The sequence below is a fragment of the Lissotriton vulgaris genome, chromosome 9 (assembly GCF_964263255.1).
Source record: "Lissotriton vulgaris chromosome 9, aLisVul1.2, whole genome shotgun sequence".
NCBI lineage: Eukaryota > Metazoa > Chordata > Amphibia > Caudata > Salamandridae > Lissotriton > Lissotriton vulgaris.
In genome coordinates, this window is record NC_141697.1 from 489,959,276 (window position 1) to 489,981,016 (window position 21,741).

Sequence of the window (21,741 nt, forward strand, 5' to 3'; positions counted from 1 at the left end):
AACAGGAAAAGAAAACTGTTCATTTTTCTTTTTTAAACGCAACCCGTTTTCCTTTAAGGAAAATGGGCTGCATTAAAAAAAATATATTGCTCTATTTAAAAGCAATCACAGACATGGTGGTCAGCTGACTCCAGCAGGCCACCATCCCTGTGATTTTATTAAATCCTAATGGGTCACAAATTGCGACCTACCTCATTAAAATTCATGAGGAAGGTCAATTTGCGACCCACAAGAAACAGATAAAAGAGACTATCAGCCAGATTCATCAACCAAAATTGCGATCGCAATAGCTGCGAATCAGCTATTGCGATCGCAATTTCAAGAAAAGCAATTCATCATTGGGAAAAGTCCAAAATTGCGAAATCGCAACATAAAAATTGCAAAATTGCAAAATATTTCGCAGAACCTTGGAAGAACCCCTTTAGCGAATCGGAAATTGGGTGAATCCATGGATTCTGCAATATATTTTGCAAACTCGCTAAATAATCACAAACGCAATTCATGAAAAATCGCAAATTGCGAAAAACCCAAAAATCGCTATTAGCGACGCGCAATTTAAGGAGAACTCAAACCAGGTGGTAACGATGAAGGAATAATTTTTTTTTTTTTTTTAACTAGCCACAGGTGCAGGCCTGACCAAACACACTTAAGGATACTAAGCTGGAGCATGAGTACTCTCACAATGCCAGGACTCTACATGGTGGTCAGGCGGCGAAGGCTTCAGGCTGCAGCAAGGAACCGACGCAGGATACAGGAGCGAATATTCAGCCAGCGGATCACCCTCCTGGGCCAAACTGCGGAGAAAATCTACTCCAAGTACTGCCTGAATGGGGCAATGATCACTAAGCTGATCCGGGACCTAGACCCCCTGATGCAGCACCCAACAAGGAGGACCAATGCCGTGCCCACCCATGTACAGGTCTTATGCAGCCTGCACCTCCTGGCCTCAGGAAGCTTCCAGGGGGTGGTTGCCGTTGCAGGGGGGATCTCCCAGAGCACCATGTCCCGCTGCCTAAGGATTTTCCTGGAGGCAATGCTGACCCGGCTAAACCATTACATCACATTCCCAACCATTCAACAGGACTTGAATCAAACGAAGCTTGATTTCTACAACATTGCACAATTCCCCCATGTAATTGGATGCATTGACTGTACCCACATCCACATCTGCCCACCTGAACAAACAGAATACATGTACCGGAACCGCAAGTCCTGCCACTCCCTGAATATCCAGATGGTGTGCAACGCGAAGACAATCATCACGGACATAGTGGCACAATACCCGGGGAGCACACATGACTCCTTCATATTCCGGCACAGCGGCACGCACACACGACTGGCCAGGGGAGACTTTGGCGAAGGACACCTTCTAGGTAAGTACACATGCCACAAAATAGTACATTGTCACCATGTAGCTGCGCATAACAGGCACTCACCCTCTGCTCCTTTCATTCAGGTGACAGCGCCTACGGTCTCCGTGAGTACTTCCTCACCCCATACCTCAAACCTGCACACATCCGCACTAGAAATTGCTTTGAGAGGACATTTGGGCTTTTGAAGAGCCGCTTCCGCATACTGCACAAGACTGGTGGGGCCCTCAAATACGAGCCTGAGGTCTGCTGCCGCATTGTGGCCGTGTGTGCAATACTCCACAACATTGCTACCAAGCGCAGGTCACCTGTAGAGATATCTGGCAGTGAGTAGGAAGGGGACAACCGCCCACCTGCACATGCGCGTCATGCATGCGGGGAGAATCCAGCTGAAGGACACAGACTCCGCAACCAAATCACAAATAACTGTTTCTAGTGCACCCACTCCCCTCACCCAACACTTCACTCATGCATGCATGACAATTGAAATAATGACATGAGTCAGATGTACTGGTACTGAATAAATATTATTGTTGCATTCACAATATTGCATTATTTCCAACAGTTAGATTAGAGGTGTATTGAGTCATACATCCCCTTTGCTTTTAAGAGGGCATGCTTGTCTCATCAGCATGGCCCTGCATGGTGAGAAAAATTGTCAGTGGCGCCTCCAGGCCGACGCTCCAGGTCACCTCTCCACCTCTTCCTCAGCATTTGCCCGTGAGGCTGCAGTGGGCCTGGTGCTGCAGTGGGGAACAGTCACCAGTGGCAACGAAAGGCTGCTGTGGCTTGAGTTTCCCTCACTAGCGTCATCCCCCCCACCTTCCTGGCCGTGGCCGGTTGCCTGCAGACCCTGCACTGCAGTGGTGACCTGCTCCAGTGCCCTAGCGACATCCTGGCAGCATTGGACCATTTGGATCTGCATGGCCAACGAGCGTCGTGAAAGTTGTGATGTGGCGTTGCCTATGATATGGTTTGAGCGTGTGTACACAGAGAGGCGTGTCAGCAGCTGGTGGTGGCGACGCCGGTTGACGTCCCGCTGTGTCAACATGGCCTGTGTGTTTTCCTCCATTGCAGTGGTCATCCTCTCCATCCTGTTAGACAGCTGGCCCACATTCCTCGCTGTCTTGTGCAGCTGCAGGTGAATGGCTGCAAGATGACGTGCCTACTTCTGGTGAATGAGCAGCATGCGGCACTCTATAGACATGCCAGGTAAACGTACATTCACCCCCCTCCTGCCGGCGCGTGGTTTAGTATTGCGCTGCTCCTTAACCAATCTGCTGGACTGTGCTGTCACAGTGGCTGTGCGCAGTGTTCTTTTTCTTGCTGCAGCTGGTGTTGCCAATGCCACTGGCATGGGTGTCACAGGTGGCGGCTGTGGTGCGCCTGTTGTTGCTGAGGTGGCAGGTGGTGGTAATGCTGCTGGTGCAGGTGCTTGCTCTGATGGTCCAGGTTGAGGGGATTGATGGACGTCTCCCTCAGAATCCTCTGGATTCTCATCTATTTGCAGGCCCTCACTGTCACTGCTGGGTTCTTCAGCGCCACCTGTGATATAAAGTGGACGTTGATTAATGACATGTATCTTGCACATGGAAGGTTGCTACATGCATGCAGGCTAGCGTTCCCTGACTGGCTGTTGGATTGACTCTCACAGGACATGTCTGGCTGTATGGGGCTGAATGGAAATTGTGGTCAGACTACATGTCCCACAATGCAATCGGGCTTTTCTGGTGTGCCTGGGCTGCATGACTGGGGTTTCTGATGGGTAGCTCTGGGGTCATGGCCATTGTTAGGGGACAGGGTCGCAGTCGCATGGCACTTACCTTGGGTTTCTTTGGTGAGTCGGGAGGAGTCCAGCCGGGTTACCCCCACGCATGCCTCGGGATTCAAGGTGTCCTCCACAAGGTCCTCCAATGGGGTGTTGGGTGGTACTGTGGGCTCTCCTCCTCCTCTTGCGACACGCTCCCCCAGCCTCTCAGCAATCCTCTCCTTGGCACGCCCTCTGAGGTCGTACCACCTCTTCTTTAAGTCATCAATGGAGTGCTGAGTCACTCCCACGGAATTGACTTTGGCGCGGATGCGCAGCCAAATCCGTCTTTTGTCCGCCTCTGGCACCCTCCTTGAGTCCTTCCCAAAGAGCCGGTTGTGGTCCTTACTCACTCCCTCTATAAGGTATTCCAGTTATTGTTCTGAAAACTTTATTTTACGTTTCCTTCCTGAGGAACTGCTCCCTGCTGCTTCCTGGGACATTTTCTGCAGTGGGGTGTCTCCTGATTGTGAGCTGGAGGTGGTATGGAGTGGAGCTCTGGCCAGTGCTGCTTCCAAATCAGGCTCAGTATGCAGAATGAGGGAGGGAACTGCCTGCTTCCTGGTTGTGATGTCATCACTGTGCTTGAAATGCAACTTCCCGTTTTTGCGATCTCGCTATTAGCGAGATCGCAATTTGCGATTTCGGTAATAGCGAGATCGCAATTTCAACATGGAAAATGACCGATTCTGCGATTTTTCAGCAATTTTTGCAAAATCGCAATCGGCAATTGCGGCCGATTGCGATTCGCATTTTTTAATGGCAATCTTTCATGAATCCCATTCTGCGAAATCTAAATTGCGATTCGGTATTTTTCGCAATTTAGAAATCCCAGAATTGGGTTTTCATGAATGTGGGGGTAAGAGTTTCATTCATTAGGAATAGCGATTACCTAATTGCGATTTATAGAAAACTGCAATTAGGTAATCTCTACTCCTAATATTGATATATCCGGCCAAATGTTCTTTTTCAAGTTCAAACGCTGCCTGCACTTGGATCAGAGCACGAGTGAAAGGCAGACTGGCGGTTTTTCACCGGCCTCACATTTAAAGAGGGGCAGGGAAGTGAGGGACTGCATCCACCTATGGGGGAAAGCCTGGGTGTCTCCTGGCACCCCCGTGTAGACATCTTTATCAACAGTAAAAGGTGGTGCTCTCTGATTACAGGTGTAGATACTGCACCAATTTCCTATGTCTCAAGCTCTATTGCTGAGAGTTTTAAAGAAGAAATCCAAGCCGATTTTCCTAAAATAAATTAAAAAAATAAACCGGTTCTAACTCACCACCAAGCTGAGATTACCCAAGAAAGGTTCTGAACAACACTGTGAGTATGCTTTGATAACTCTGCCTGGGATTACACATCCCTTAAGCTCCCATTATTCAAAAGCCTTGCACCATAAGAAGAAGTAGAAATGGCCTGCACACTCCTGATACTGCATAATTTCTATGTGTTTTTAAAAATATCACAGACTTTACAGAAAAATAAGTACTACATGGCAGCAGGGACCTTAGCTATTTTTTCAAATTTGTTAAGTTTCACTTTAAATGAGATTTTAATTAAAAATGAATGTGCCCCCTCAAACAATTGTCAAATATAGTCTGTTCTATACATTAAAAAAGCTAAATTAGTGTTTTTTCCTGTAATGTTATTCACTAGTGGAACTCCATCCACAAGCCCCAAAACATGTTTAAACTAAGCATTTTGATAGATGGATACATACAATTTTTTTGTTACAGAAGAGTAATTCTGTTGGTACGGTGCTGCAATTCCACTTTAAATTAGATTTTGATTAAAAATTAATGTGCACCACTCCCATATCAGACAATTGCCAAATACAATCTGTTCTATACATTAAAAAAGTAAAATTAATTGTTTTTCTTATAATGTTAAATACTAGTGGAACTCCATCCACAAGCCCCAAAATATGTTTAAACTAAGTATTTTGTTAGATGCATATGTAACATTTTTGGTTACAGAAGAGTACATATGTTGGCACGGTGCTGCACCTTTAGGTATTAAAAAAGTTCTTGGTGATAAATTTATGCAAAAAATATTTTGTAAGATAGTGTAGCTGGAAATTATGTTTTAAAATGCCCAATTTCAAATATGCCCTATTTTCACATTACTTCTGGGTGAGACACCTTTCTAACACCGATATAAATCTCCCTTTAAGGTGGTAACATGCTTTTTTCATTCACGATAGTTGACCTCACCGCTCACTTACACAGTGTCAAAGAAAAGTGTGCATATCAATATCTAGTTTCTGCAAAGAAAACAATAATTAGAGGGAACATTTCTGTGCTCTGTGTTTCATATTGATAAGTTAGAAGGGGCAGATACTGTTTGTAGATTGCTCAGCAGGACTCCTTGTTTGGCACATTAATCTGTCGTACCTAGGGACCTAGCTCTCAATTACTGGACTTACTAGTAGAGGCGGTAATTCGTAATTGGCTCCAATATTCCAACTTCACCATTCTGATGCCAAGAACAGTGATGCTAGGACACATGTCAACTACCTAACAGCTCTCAATCTTACTCAATAGATCACGAACGATACACATAAGGCTGGCCATAGTCTGGACGTAGTCTTTAATTACCAACAGTCTCTTATGGCTTGCCCCTCAGAAACCCAGATATGGTCAGATCATAAGTATATCCCTCTACCACTTATGGCAGTAGGTTCTGGTAATATGTGGCAGCAATGGGCCAAAACTCCATGACTCTGTGATTGTTCAACAACTCTCTAGTTCTCTCCCTTTGATATCAGGAGAAGTAAACAATGACTTAGAAAGGTTTAATCATTGGATAACTGAGCTCATTGATTAACTATTACCTCCAATTATCAATAGTTAATAGAACTGAGCTTTATCTGCTCTTGGTTTTCTCCCTCATTGGCACAAGAACATCTTAACTGCAGGAAATCAGAGCAGGACTGGAGGGCCATGTGCGCTTAAGCAGATGGAGCCCTCTATAAATTAGCGTTAAAAAATACCATAAACCTGTCATAGAAGCAAAGAATCTTTGTTGCAAAGATTGTATTTGTAATTGTAATTGCATTTATATAGTGCTTACTACCCCTGATGAGGCATCAAAGCGCTTCTTGGCCAGTAGCATTTACTTCGAAAAACCAAAAAGTATTAGTGAGGAATTAGTATAGGGAAATATGAAATTAATTTTAGGGGTGGACTTGTGAATCTGTCAGTTAGTTTGAAAATGATAGTGGAGGGATAGAAGAGGGAAGGGTCTAGAAAGTGTTTATCTGGAGAGCATAGCAGTAGGTGGAGGTTTGGGATGAGTAAAGGAGAGATGGAGAAGAGAAGAGTCTCTAGAAGTATATTAGGGAGAGAGATGAGGTATCGGGTGAGTGTAGGAGGGATATATGAGGGAAGGGTTGAGAAAGGCTTGTTTGGGAGATCTGAATAGTAAAAGAGGATTGAGGTTATGCATGGAGGTGTAGAGGAGGGAAGAGTCTAGAAAGGGTTAATTTGGAGATCATAGTAGTAGAATGGGATTTGGGATGAGTCAGAGAGTGGAGGTAGTGGATATATTGAGAGTGGTATAGGGTGAGAAATAGGGTAGTGGTTTGCAGAGAGTAGTGGACTGAGGTAAGGGATAAGTTAGAGAGTGGAAGTAGAGGATATATTGAGAGAGGTATAGAGTGATCTATACGGTAGTACATTGGTGATGCTAAATTAGGAGTATAATAATAATAATAAATATAACACTACATAAGTACACAGAAGGTATATAAGGAGGGTAATATATCTAGATTTAAGTTGTATTTAATAAACTCAGAATGTCATGTGTTCCTGAACTTAAAGCTAATTTATGTTTATTTTTTTTCTTTTAATAATTCAATAGTGAAGCAATTGTAGAAAAATAGTTCTGGTAAAATGTACCTATTTATGCAGTAATCTATGTATGCTAAACCATAAGTAATATGTACATTTGTTAGGCAGACCTAATGCATAACGATATATTTATAAACATAATTATTATACACATTTATACAAAAGAATATACAAATCTAGATACATGCATATAATCCAAATGAATGCTTATATACAAAGGGATTTGCTGTACATTTATGTTTAAATATGGTGGTTATGTGGGGAAGAGCCAACTCTTGAGTAGACTTCTGAGGATAAGATAGTTATCCGTGGATCTTATGTTTGGGGGTAAAGAGTTCCATATTTGGCTGCGTGTACAGAGAAGGAGCACAGGATTTTTTGAAGGTAGGATGTGATCCAGATGGGAGCAGTCTCCTCTATGCCGTCTTCGTAGAGTCTCTGTATTAGAGTGTCATGTTAACTGTGTCAAAGGCAGCTGAGAGCTCCAAGAGAAGTAGTGCAGCAACCCCATTCCAGTCAACTTTGTTCTTAAGGTCATCCCAGATGGCAATAAGGGCAGATTCTGTAACTCTTCCTGGACAGAACCATGTTTGGAAGTCTGAAAGTAGGGAATTATCTTCAATGAATTGTGACATCTGGGCGAATGCTGCTCTTTCTATCAGTTTCCCCAGGAAAGGTCCATTTGTAATTTGTCTGCAGTTGTCAGGGTTAAGGAGGTCCAGGTTTATTTACTTTAGTAATGGGCATATGTATGCCTTTTTTAGATCTTCTGGAAATATTCCTGTAGTTAGGGAGTTGTTGATAATTCTTCTTAATGGTGTGCCAGCAGAGATAGAAGAAATTTTTTGAAGGTTTGTGGTGGACATGGGTCAGAATGGCTGGCAGCAGGCTTGCTTGCTTTGACCAAATGCACACATTTATTGCATGATATTTGTTGGAAGGAATGCAGAAGCTGAATTAGGCTACTCTCTGAGGTTTTTTTAAAAAAAGGGTAGGTGTTGGTGGTTTTTCTTTGTTTTAAATGGGAGTCCAACATGTCTGCTTTGGTTGTGTAAGGATTTGCCAGTTTGTCTGTGAATTCTTGAGTAATAAGATGAGTTCCTTCTAGGCAATTTAGTTTACAAAATTCGGTCAGAATTTTAGGGAATTATTTATTTGCACATTTAGCATTTTGAATTGTGTCTAACTAGTATTTTTTTAGCTTTTTTGATTGTTGACTTATATAATCTGTTAAGTTTCTGTAGGTGAAATGTGTCTTGATTGTTGTTTGTTTTGAGCTAGGTGTGTTGTAGTTTACTAATTTGCTGTTTTATCTCTTTTAACCCTGTATTTCTTCAAGCTGCTTGTTTCCTTGTCCTGTTTTGTTGTCCTTGGTGGTATCAGAATTTCAAAAGGTTCCTGTAGCCACACATATCATTTTTGAACAGCATTTATTGTGCCAAGATCTGTATTGGATGTTATTTGTGCTTCTAAGTGTCCAAAACAGAGTCTGTTCCACGGTCGATAGGTGGATGAATGTAAGGTGGTTTTAGGTGCGTTGTTTTGTGTTGTTTTATGTTGGAAAGCAACCAAATGTTGGTTTGACCATGTCACTAGAGTCATCGTTTCAAAGGTAACTAGTTCTCTATTTGCAAAAATGACATCTAGGATGTGTGCAGCGATGTGTGTTGGTTTTTGGATGATCTGATGTAGGTTCAGTGCATCTAGGCCAGTGCTGATTGTTTTCCGATGAGGCAAATTGGATCTGTCAAACCAAATGTTTAGGTCATCAAGAATTTATAGGTTTGAGTGTAGTGTTATAAGGTTTGAAACTGTGTCTAGAAGTGTGTCTCAAAATGTTGCATTGCTAGGTGGTGGTCTGTGAAGAAGTAGGAAGTTACAGGAGGAAGATGTTGTAGGGTTGCATTTGGCGAAGAGGGCCTCACAACCTTCTATGGAGACATTGTCAGCTTTATAAATATTTAATGTTTTCTTGAATACAAGAAGTAGGCCCCCTCCTCTTTTGCCTATATGATTTTGTGTGATAGTTTGATAAACTAGAGGAATGGCTCCATGCAACACTGGAGCCATATTATCTTGCAACCATGATTTAGTTATGAAGAGTAAGTGAAGTTGTGTGTCAGTGAGAAGGTCGTAGTTGTGATGCTTGTTTTTAGAGAGTGATCAAGCATTTATTAGTAGGCAATTTAGAGAATGTGTTTTGGTGATTGTGTGACTTTGTTTTGTAGAAGAGTGAGCAATATTTTATGGACTTGAAGCAGATGTGTCCTTAGTGCTGGTATTAGCTGTATGAGGATAGCAACAGTGTAGCTTTTTTGTATTGTATTCATTATCCGACAGGCTACAAAAGCATTTTGTTGGGTCTGCATGTATAGGTGGCGGAGATCAGGTGCGGCCCGTGCAGGTAAGAGCAATGGGGCGGGGTGGGGGGGAGTCAACAGACGCTGACGAGGGAAATTTAAATAAAAAAGCAAAAGATAATTGTTTTTTGTTTTTTTATTTAACCACATCGGTGCTTGCAAGTTTCCCCTCCTGCGCTGGACCACAATTAAAACGGGTGTGGTCATGACGAGCTCAGCTCGTCATGAGCACATGAGCACACGAGCACTGTGCTGCATGATGAGCTGAGCTCGTCATGAGCATGGAAGGGGTTAAGTTTCCTTTGTTGTCGTCTGTTGTCTCCCCGCCCCACCCCCCTGCTCCGCTTACCTGCATGGCAAAGATGGTAGCCTTGTTCTGCAGTAGATATGGAGATTCGAAGTTGTGAAGAGTGACATGTTCTTTTATTCTGTTTGTGTCTGTTTTGGGTGGAAGGTGTATGGTTTAGGGGTGGTGATGCAGTATGTGGCTAATGTTGCAATGTTCTACATTGATCAATGGATGAAAGGCGGATGAAAAGGAGTTGCTGTGTTGCTGTATATGTTTTAGGTGTGGGGGAAGAGAGAAAGCTTGGCAGGTTTAGGGTGTGTATTATTTGGGTAGCCAGGAGAGTGGGAGTGGGTGTATATTTGTAGTTTGTGATGGAAAGTATTAAGAGGAAAGTGTGTGAGTGTGGAAGGTTTTGTTGTGCTGGTGTGTGTGTTATGTTTTAATTTTGAGGAGTAGTGGGATGAGCTGATGAGATATTTGTTTACTGAGAAGTATTTTATGTAATGTATTGTTAGTGAGTGAAAGCTGAATGGTAAAGGGGGTGGTGATGGGTTTTGGACAGTAGTTTATGTGGTGTGTGAGAGTGGATACACAAGATTCAAGAGTGTTTGTGTTAGATATGATTGATGGAAGAGGTAATAGGTGTGGTAGAGTCAAATGTAAGAGTTGTGTGGTTGTGTTTGTTTGGTACAAAGAGGAGGAGGTTTTGGTAGGTGAAATTATAGAAGGTTGAGTGTAGGTTTGGTGGTGACAGAAAGGAGTTAGGAGTAAGTAGAGGGTAGAGCTGGTGCTTTGTATGACCAGGGAGTGTGTGTCTAGATGGAATATAGTTATGTATAGTGGAGATTTGGGTCGTGTTGGCGAAGTGTAGATTTGCTAGTGGTCTAGGATAGAGAGATTTTGTTGTGTGATTAAAGGTGTCATTGTGTTAGTTTGGTTAGAAGGGTCTATAAGTGTGGTTTCTGGTGTTTTTGGTGGATGTTGTGACAATGAAAACTGGTTAGAGTTTCTTTGTAGTGAAGTAGTAGAGTGCATTTGTTGTGAGTGAGTTAATTTGTTTGTGGGTGTGACTGGCTTAAGGTGAGTGCTGGTGAATGGAAAAAAGGGCAGCATTTCTGGATCTATGCCCGACTAGTCCTAAACAGGCCCAAACAGACAACTGCCCTTGTCCTCTCTGCCCTTAGTCTCGACACCCGGGCTGAGACTCCCTGAACCCTAAGCTTAAATAGCCCTAGGTCAGGTGACCTTTGGCCAATAGGAACCCTAGCCCTAGCCCTAACCAATCAGAACACTAGCCGTAGCCCTTTGCAATCAGAACACTAGCCCTAGGGCCAGTAGGGGACCAGGCCATTACAACCAATCCTAGTCCTAGCAGCCAATCAGAAACCAAACCCTAAGTCCAAAACAATCACTACCCCAGGGACCAATCAGAACCCCGGACCTGTAAGCCAATTAGAAACCTAACCCTAAGCCCAATAGAAACAACAGATACAGCAGTCAATCAGAGCACAGATGTAACGTCCAATGGCAATCTTATATAAGGAGCGTGTGACCTCAAGCACAGGTTGATGGCCAGGGAGCAGTGAGCTGCTCCTAAAGAACAGGATCATCTTGGATACAGACAGGCTCAACCCACACTTTGCTGGTACTGGTTCACCCTGCAGGTAGGTACCAAATCCAACCCACTGAAATACTGATTTTCGCGCACTTCAACCAATCCCTTTATCTAGCCAAAAACGAGGGTTACATACCTTTTCACTATTTTAAACCTTAAAGCACATTCAGCAGTCTTGTTATAAACACACTCTGCTTAGTCCCTGAGGTTGCAGTTCGCCTTTTTAAATTTTAAAGACTTATAAGGAGAGGAGTGGGGGCTAGGGGTTGCCCCTACACGCCTAATCACAGTACAGGGGAAACTAGGACAGATTTTCAAACAGTCATGAGTGGAAAACCAGCAGTTTAAAACAGTACCAAATTCACAGAAACCAAGAATTCAATTCAAACAGTCACAGGCAAAAAAAGCAGTTTGTAAAAGTACTAATTGCATACAGGACACAGGTTAAAGCGGCAAATATTGATTCCTGTGTAATCTTTGAAATCTCAAAAGCTTTTCTACAGCTAAAGGCTGTTCTCCTGAGCTCAATTCATCGCAGGAACACTATGATAGGCTGGCTGACTTATTTAGCATACATTCATGACTATTTGTTCTGGTTTCACTCCTTCTGTAAAATCAAAGGCAATGCCTGACAGAATTCTATTGAACTGCCCTTCAGGAGCCTCTATCACAGAGTTTAACGCCATCACCTAAGAGCAGTTTAAACAGGCTGTAATGCAATGTAAATCTGGATCTCCTTAGGACACCTGCCCCCGAAGGTACTAAAGAAGTCTATTGAGATTATAAATCTGATTCTACATCACTTACTGTAGTGATTACACTGGGCCAGGTAAGTGTAAGAGCACATCGTTTATTGACTGTTCATCTCCACAGCTTCCAGGGACAACAGGTAACTGCCCTTGGAGTTCAAACCATCACATTACATCACCATGAAAGTGACGTAATAGGAGCTCATGAGAACATTAATAAACAGTAAAGAAAGACTACTACACTTACTTAACCAGTCACTCCTCTCAGCACTTGTGCCGGATAATTGTAAGTTAGCCTTGGTTAAGCTTTTGCTTACGAAAATGCATGCTGACCCAAAGGTCCTGTTTAACTACTGGCCCATTTCTTTAATTCCAGCACGAACACAAATATTATAAAAACTGGATAATACCCAACTGGTCAATTTCTTAGACTCCCACAACCTCCTTCACTGTTTTCAAAGGGGTTTCAGACCTAAACACAGTATGCACTTCTCATAGTAACCGAATCCCTTAAACTGATATTGGATCGTGGAAATAATGCTGTTGATTCTTTAAGATATGTTGGAGGTCTTTGACACGATTTGTCATGATATTCTCCTTCAATGTCTGGGAGAGATAGAGATTCGTGGTAATGCTTTGGCTTGGCTTTAACCATTTTTAGAAAACCAGGAGAAAGTTATCACGTTGAGGCCTATTAGATGAAAGGAGAAATTGCTTAATGAAGGTGTCCCCCAGTACTCAGCACTTAGCCCAACTTTATTCAAAATGCATATGTCCCTTCTAATTACTCTTATCAAATTATTTGATATATCCACCATGTCTTACGCAATTGATACAAAACCGATTCTTACCCTTCACAAGAATTCCACCATCTCTGAACAAAATGTTGAACACTGCTTATTGGAAGCTATTACGTAGGTTAATGAAAATTTGATAAAGTGCAACGCCGATAAGATGGAATCAGATTGGAGGCCAGACAATCATGATTGTCACCATAAACCCCTGCACCTAGTAAGATGGTGAAGAATTTGGGAGACAAGTTTGATAACGATTTGCCTTTTTACCAATGTAACTACCATGTATGGGGTATGTTTTTCTGTGATTAAGTCTCTAAAAAAGTTTGCTGACTTTCTATCTTTTTCAGGAAGGAATTCAGTTGTTCATGCTCTGATCACCGCAAGGCTTGATGGGAGTTCCATTGGTTACTATTGGTTACACAAAAACTGATTCTTTTTAAAGTGTTAACTATTGTGTAAAGGGCCTATTATGAAAGTGGTCCCAAATTCCCCTCTGATCATTTCATTCTCTACCGGCACTGACAGCATTGAGATCTGCTTGTATAATCTTCTAGCTTTCCTGAAGCCCAGGTTGCAATCAGGGTGGGCAGACCTATATCTGTCCTCGGGACAAAGGCATGGAACAAGCTTCTTCTTGCTCTAAAGCAGGCTGCCAAAGAGGCTACCTTCAGAAAACTTGGGTGTTCATTCAATCTTGAGTGTTTATTTTCTGAAGGGACAGGTTTCTTTATTTTGTTTCAGTGCTGTTAGCGCCGAGATGCCTCTTGAGGTGGTTATTGCGCTATACAAATGGCAAGTTCATTCATTCATTTAACACTGTAAGCATAGACTCCAAAGGCTGAAACAGATTCAGGCTGCCCATCTTACCCCAGTAGTGACAAATAAATACAGTGCACACTATTGGAGGACAGGCAGGAGGCTGACAATGAAGTACACTACATGAGCAAATATGTTGTGGCTAGAGTCTGCAGAGAGAGAGAAGCTAGAGCACACACTGCCCTGATTAATAAGACTGTCATGTGCGGTGGACCACATTGTCACACTTGACACAGAGCAGGGAGACAGCATAGATCAATCAACCAAAATCTTGACTGAAAACTACACAATATTGCATGTATCACAATACACAAACCAGGTAGAATACATACTGGATGTATGAGGGGGCCACCCTGGTTTGGGTCGAAGCAGCAGAGAGGGAGATATGCTTCCATATCACAGAAGAGGCAATTAAAATAGCCATATCTGCTCTGCAGCACAACAAAGCCCTGGGTAGTGACAATTTGACTAGTGAGTTCTACAAATAATACAGTGAACTGCTTATACTCCATCTGCTAGACATATATGGGGAGGCAATCTAAAAAGGGTACTTCCCACCTCCACTCAGGAAGGCAGTAATAAAGTATGGTTGAATTTTGGGGATTCGCCGTCCGCAAATTCGTGCAAAATGGCAAAACAAATCTGCGAGTTCGCGGATTTTCCCGCGAACTCGTGGATTTTTTTGCCATTTGTCACATGTGTGTCTGTAACTTTGCCACCGCGCCAAACAGCGCCGAGGTCCCTCGAGTGAGCTGTCCATCATTGTGAGAAAAGGGCGCGAAGACGTTGCATACCCTAGTATGTGTGGGGCAGGCCAAATGAGCGGGGCTTCAATGCGAGTTCACATGCCTCTTGTTTATAAAGGGTCAGAGACAGATCAGAGCAGTAGATGAGAAGGAAGCTGCCTCTTGGTCACAGGAAATACATGGGGATTGCGCTCGAGAAACTCTTGGATGCAAAGACCTCCATCAAGGATTACATATAATTGTAGGCGGTAGAGATATGGGGAGGAAGCACACCTGCCTAGCCTCGACCGTGCTCACCAGTTGTTTGGGCTGATTATAATGCTTCAGCTCGGGCTCCTGCTTTATTTATATCATTCTGTAAGTGCTTCCTGTTGAGGTTTAATTTTTGTGACAGAAGCATCGTGCCAGAATGAATCCTGCCTGCATTATCCACGAAGATGCTGCAAAAAAACCAAAAATCCGCCCGCAAGCTGATTTGCGGATTTTTCGGCAAATTCGCGTGATTCGCGGATCACAAAATTGCTGAAAATCCTCAAGATCCGCGAGCGGATTTTCGATCACCCTTAGCAATAATGATCAAGCTTTTGAAGCCAGGTTAACCACCTCAGAAATGTGACTCTTATCACCCGCTGTTACTTATAAACATTGACAATACGATAATTGCGAAGATACTAGTGGCATGGCTGCTCCCCCTAATGCAAGGGCTGGTATTCCCAGACCAGTTGTGATTTATTCCCGGTCACTGGCGGTGGACAACCTCAGGACACTGTTTACAGTGGCACCTCAAAAGGAGCCAAAGAACAGTGTGGTGGCTGTCTTTTTGGGTGCCACAAATTAATTAAATTTCATCAAATGGCCGTTTATAATGGAGACATTCGAGAGACTGGGCCTAGGCAGAGGGATACTGCGTTGGCTAGCACTACTATGAGAACATCCTGTGGCAAGACTGTGGGTAAATGGGCAGATCTGGATCTCATAGAGATTCAGAGGGGAACCAGACAGGGCTGCCACCTCTAGCCATTAATATTTGCCTGTGCCGTGCAGCCCCTGGCCTGCATGTTCTGTGAAACACAGCCACAGAGGCATCCAATTTGTTGCGTGGTGACTATTGATCTCACTCTATGTCAATGGCATCCTGTTAATAGTGAAACACCCAGATGCTAGCATCCAACCAATAATATTGGTTATAATTGAGTTTGGGGAATGGTCGAGATTGACCTTTAACTTGCCTAAATCGATGATGACCCCACTCAGCACCATGCACCCTCTAAAATGTTAGAAGACACAAGTGAGGTATCAGGGAGAGCAGTTTCACTGAAGATCTTGGTGATATTGAGAACTATGGCAGAACAGTAGACAGAATAACCAAAAATATTGAAAAATGGATAGAGTTGCTGCTCACAATGTCTGGCAGAATTGGTTTAATAAAGTGGTGGTGCTGCCCCAGCTGCTTATATCTCTTCCAGACTATAGCTATCCCCCTCACCAGTATTTAGGGGCACATTATGATGGAGGATTTTCTGCATCCCCCGGGCCGGCGGAAGCCACCGCCGACCCGGCGGATGCCGAAAATCCTCTGCGGACCCACCAAAGACCCACCGCCACATTAGGATGGCCGGTGGGTCCTGGTTTAGGTCCGCTGCTTTTCCGCCGCGGTTGGCTTACAACCGCGGTGGAAAAGGCCTAATATGGTGGCGGTGTCTCTCAGACACCGCTAGGCATATTAGGATGTCTGATTTTCAATGCATTTACACAGCGGCATGTCCGCCGTGCAAAGGCATATGGACTCTTGTTTGGGGGACCGTTGCGGGCCCCCAGGGGTGCAGAAGGGGTAGGGGGAGCACATGGGGGGTACCTATGGTACCCCCCTGCATTTGCGTGCACAGAGCGGCAGGCACCACACGGTGCCTGCCGCTTTGTGCATGCAAATGCACAGCTTTCATTTTTAACATTGCAGCGGGTGCTGCTTGAAGCAGCACCCCGGCAATGTTAAAAATAGAGGATGTGATCGCCAGGGTGGCGGTCACATCCTAATTGCACAGGAGGGAACTGCGCAGGCCATGCGGAGGTTCCCTTCTCTTCTATGGTCGCGGACGGACTCAAGTCCGTCCGCGATCATAATGACCCCCTATGTCTTTGATTCATGGCAGATACTCCGTTGCTTCACTTACTATACAGTAGTTCGCCCTTAGACGCACTCCCCCGGTCTGCCGGACGGTGATCCAGATATGGAGGCCAGTGTCCAGGTCTATGGGATGGTGGGGCATGCTGACCGGCGCCACCCCCCTCTGGCAGGGATCTCACCTTCTGCTGGTTTCGGCCCTGGTGGGGTTCTGCAGATGGGACACTATGGGGATTTCTACACTTGGGGATATAATGCAGATGCACATGCTTAAGTCCTTCCAGAGATTGCAGGAGGAGTTTGACTTACACAAATCCCAGTTCCATATGTATCTACAGCTTCTCTATGCCTTGGAGATCTAGGGGCCCACAAAATTTGTAAAATGTATCAAACTTTCACCACACACTCCAAAACTACCATGCATCGGACACGGCTGGCGTGGGCGGAGGGCTTACCGGCCCTGACAGATGATGACTGGGCTGAGGCACTGGCTAGTCCCAGGTACTCTGCTGTCTCCACTAGGTACCGGCTGATTCAATTCAAGTACCTCCACAGAATATCATTTAACCGCCTCTGCCTCTGGAGGATGGGGGCCATTCAGTCTCCTACATGTCTCTGCTGTGACTTGAACAATGGGTCATTCTTCCATACCGTTTGGGACTGCAAGGCACTGCAACACTTCTGGTCGGCGTTTTGTCATGCTTGGGGCAGGTACTGGCATGGGACAATCAGGCAGATCCCAGACTGACACTGTTACACAGCACTGAGGACATCGGGGGAATGGATATAAGAGACAACTCCTATTCTTGGGCCTCACACTAGCCAAACAGGACATTGCACAAAATTGGAAAGCTACATTCCCCCAAACCCCCGGTATTGCGACATGGAAAAGGTGTTGGATAAATGTATGTTGAACGAAATGGCGGTGTTCCAGGCGAGGGGCTGTCTGCAGAAACACAGGGAGATCTGGGCCAGGTGGGCTAAATATCGAGGTATAGACTTATTCCTCCTTGCGCCGCTGGCAAACCAAACCATCTCGAAACAGAGCTGATTGAATTTGGAATGAAATTAAAAAGGAGGGTATTTAGGAAAAGAGAAGATTACTGAAACGCTTCAAGACTAGGCAGAGAAGGTCAACCTACAAGAAAAAAGCCATTGGAAGGCATGAAAGAAACTTGTGTAGGGAGCCCTTTTGGCACAACAATAATTACAAAAAAATTAGAATGTAGCAATGGATGAACCGAGAGAGGCAATTAGAATGAAGGTTAATATTTCACTATAGGTATAAATGCAGATTGCATGGCCTCGTTGATTGCATAATTAAAAATTAAGCAAATTGTATTAATTTCAAGTAACCAATTGCAAAAACGTACTTTTGTCATAACATTGTTGATGAATTTCTTAATGTTTCTGCGTCTGCCTAACTAAGGATGGATTTCACTTGCCAATCTCAAAGGCAATTCATAATTTTGTACGACTTAATTAGATTGTGCATGTCTTTGCCATTCAGATTGTAATACCACCCCATCTAGCAATGACATCCTCACCATTATCCCAAGTGTAGAATGACCAAGGGCAAGGCCAAGACCTGATACTTGCTTAAAAGTCACACTACCTCCTTGGAATTGTACTTTGTGACAGTATCATCAAACAGGTTTTGTAAGATTCAGTACTGGTGAGATCATCATAGCGTAAACTGAGAAATAGTTATGCCAGGCCTAGTGGCGGTGGATGCACATGAACATTCTAAAAGAAATAACCAAAATAAACCAAACCAACTACAAATAGTGCAAGAACACCATACTCCAGCTTGGTCTGGGTGAAAGAAACACTTTTCCATGGTAAACTTCACAACATGCTATTGACATAAATATTTTGTTTGTGGTCTACATAGAAAGACATACAATCACATCTGAGTTGCACAGCATCACCTTTAGTCCAGGTTAGTACAAACCTGAGAAGTAAAATAGACAGAAGCTGCAAGCTCCATGTCTCTAACTTCTGAGGAATTGTTAGAATTTTGTGTAAAATATCATTATTGACATGGAGTGTACATGAGTACTATCCCGTCAATATCAACATCAGTATCAAGTGATCAGTGATGCACAGTTTCAAGGGGGTGTACATTGGTTCAGTCATATCGTGACACATGCATAAACATAAAGAGAAAAAGCATTGCCTTCTACATAAAGAAGCACTAGTAAGACCCTATGTATAAATCTTTGCATTAAATAATTATAATATTGTAATACAAATATTTAGTTATTAAGCACAGACAACTACAAAATGAAAAGCAATAACCCAAACTTTAAGAATAGAAATGAATCATTAAATGGACACCAGATACTTACATATTTTCTTTTGGTTCTCATCTTTTATCATATATTTTTTACAAGATGACTAGAGCAATACTTAACCAGCAATCCCTGATCACACACCTCAACTCAGGTCAGTTGTGATACCCATGTGTCATGCCCATGCCACAGAAGAGTGTATTTTGGGGTTAAGCTTGGGGAGGGATCAAAATCTACTTTAAGCCAGCTATATTCTTGGTGAACACACTCAACATCTTCTGCACTCTTGCCAAATATAAATAGAATTTTGCAAAAACCTTTAATGTTTTGACTAGCTAATCAGGCAACCAGTACGGAACACTAATTTAAGAGCAAAGCAATGTGGTCAATTGGTGTCTACAATGCTAGTTGATCATGCTGAATATAGCAGCTATAAATACTTCTCAGTTTGTTAATTTTTTATTTAGGTACGCACTAAATTAATCAAATAATAGGAGATATAAAATTTGAAAAGTTACAAACATGAGAGTAGGATTATGCAGGGGCACGCGCCAGGAATACCCCTTGTCCCCACTATTATTTGCACTAGCGCTGGCACCGCTAGCGCTCCGTCTGCGCCAGGAGGCTCCTCAACTGGGGATAACGCTAGGCAACTCAACATACCTGATATCTGCCTACGCAGACGACATAATCGTCTATGTGCAGGACCTACTAGGAGAGCTAGACCCTATCCCCAGCTTTTTTTCATGGTTCGAACACACGTATTGGGCCTCACAATTGAGACAAAATCAACCGCCTTCTTTTTCCGAGACCATGCCCGCCATGAGGAGATTAGCTTTAGACAGTACTCGCTGCCGGTGGCGCACTGCACGTTCAAATATTTAGGCATACACATACGCTGATCCCATGTGGACATGCTCGCTGACAATCTTAACAGGGCGATCAGGGCGATACGATCTAGAGTCGCCTTCTGGATTACCCTGCCCCTCTCAGTAATGGGTCAAGTGGCCGTGTCAAAAGTGGTGGCACTCCCCCAGCTCTTATATCATTTTGTCAATCTGCCAATCATAGTACCTTCCTCTATTTTCCAAGTTCTGGACACTGCACTCCTTGACTTTATCTGGGGGGCTGGATGAAGAAGGGTAAGCCTAAAAAAACTGCAGCTAGAGACACAGAGAGGAGGGCTAGGGGTGCCGGATTTCCGAGTGTATTATTACGTGTGGATTTGGGGGTCTTTTGGGGGACCACCAAAGGTGCAGGGTCACCCTATAGTCTTCGGGTCCAGAATACAAACTGAGACCATCGCTGGAGCCAGAGAGAAAGGATATTTATTACTATTCCATGAGAGAGAAAGCATCAACAACAGACACCCATAGCTGTCTGAGGAGGCAGTCTGCTGAGTGCTTTGGTTCTGCACATTATATAACCTTTGTCCCCAACCTGTGTGCTAGGTGAACAATAACAAACACCATTAATTTACAGACAAGCAATTGGTCAGTTTTGATACAGTCAACAGGTGGTGGCTTTTTGGCCCCTGCAGGGCATAGGTGAAAAAGGCATGATTATATGTCAAACAAAGGTTAATCTAATAAATCCACAGATGGTAGCGGTGAGGCCCCTGCAGGGTGTAGGCAAAACGCATGTTTATACAACAAGTAGAGTTCAATCTGATAAGTCCGCAGATGGTAGTTGTTGGACCCCTGCAGGGAATAGGCGAGAGGAATTATTACACAGCAAGCAGAGATCAATCTGAGAGGCCTGTAGATGGTAGCTGTTGGATGCCTGCAGGGTGTAGTTTGCAGGGTGAGGACGATAAACATCTGGGAAACTCCCTGTCCGAATGATTGAGCATGGGCTGGTCAGTTTGTGGCAGGCCAACGCACAAACAGGGTGTGAGCATCTGTGCAGGAATGTGACAGGTCAAAAGTGGAGCTCCAGAGTGTTCATGATACAGAGAGAAGGTCAGTCATGAAGGGTATAGCACAAAATGGTGGAGTGAACTGCAAAATAACTGACCTACTTTTTCACATACGCGAGCCAGATACAGTGGCTGTCCTACTGGACTGCAGGCCGAAACCTACAAGAAATTGGACACACCTTGCAAGATATTAGTCCGGGAACCCTGCACACATTATTATTGCCTAAGAGCTAACTCCCCCTGGACGTGCCGCCTCTGTTGCACATAGCAGTGATGTGCTGGAAGAAAGCGCTGCAATATACATCTAGTTGCTCTCCATGTGCAGGCAACATCTCGCTATTAGGGATCCCCTTTCCTACCGGACTGCTAACTAGATGCAGGATTAGGGCCTGGACCGACGTAGGGATAGACACAATAGGAGCGCTATTTAATAACGAGATTTTAATGGACCATGAGAATTTTATACAAGACACCGGATTGCCTAACCACTTATATACTTATATATCTTACATGCATCAATACTACAATATGTAAGGAAACACTGGGCCCCCCAGAGAGAGGAAACCCGACACACAAACTAGTTAAATCTCTATATTACATGGGGCAGGGGTGCCATCTTATTAAATGGCTCTATGTGGGTGTTGGGACGCATGCAGTGGCACCCCTCGCCGACCTACGAGCCAAATGGGAAATCTCCGACAAAGAATGGGCTGGTATCCCAAAAAAGTAACCCAAAACACTAAATTTTAATTCATACAATGCATGATCCTACATGGGGCTTACTTAACTCCACGCTGCTTGCAGCAGATGTTCCCAACCACGCAACATCACTGCCCCCGATGTCCGCTAGTCAGAGCAGACTTAACCCACATGCTATGGGACAGTCCATGCCTGGGAGGGTTCTTGGGGGATGCATTATAGAGACTGCTACACACCTGCACATCGAAGATTGAATAGCAGAATGCGTGTTAGGTATCCGCAGACGCTCAGCCCCACAGAAAGTTCAG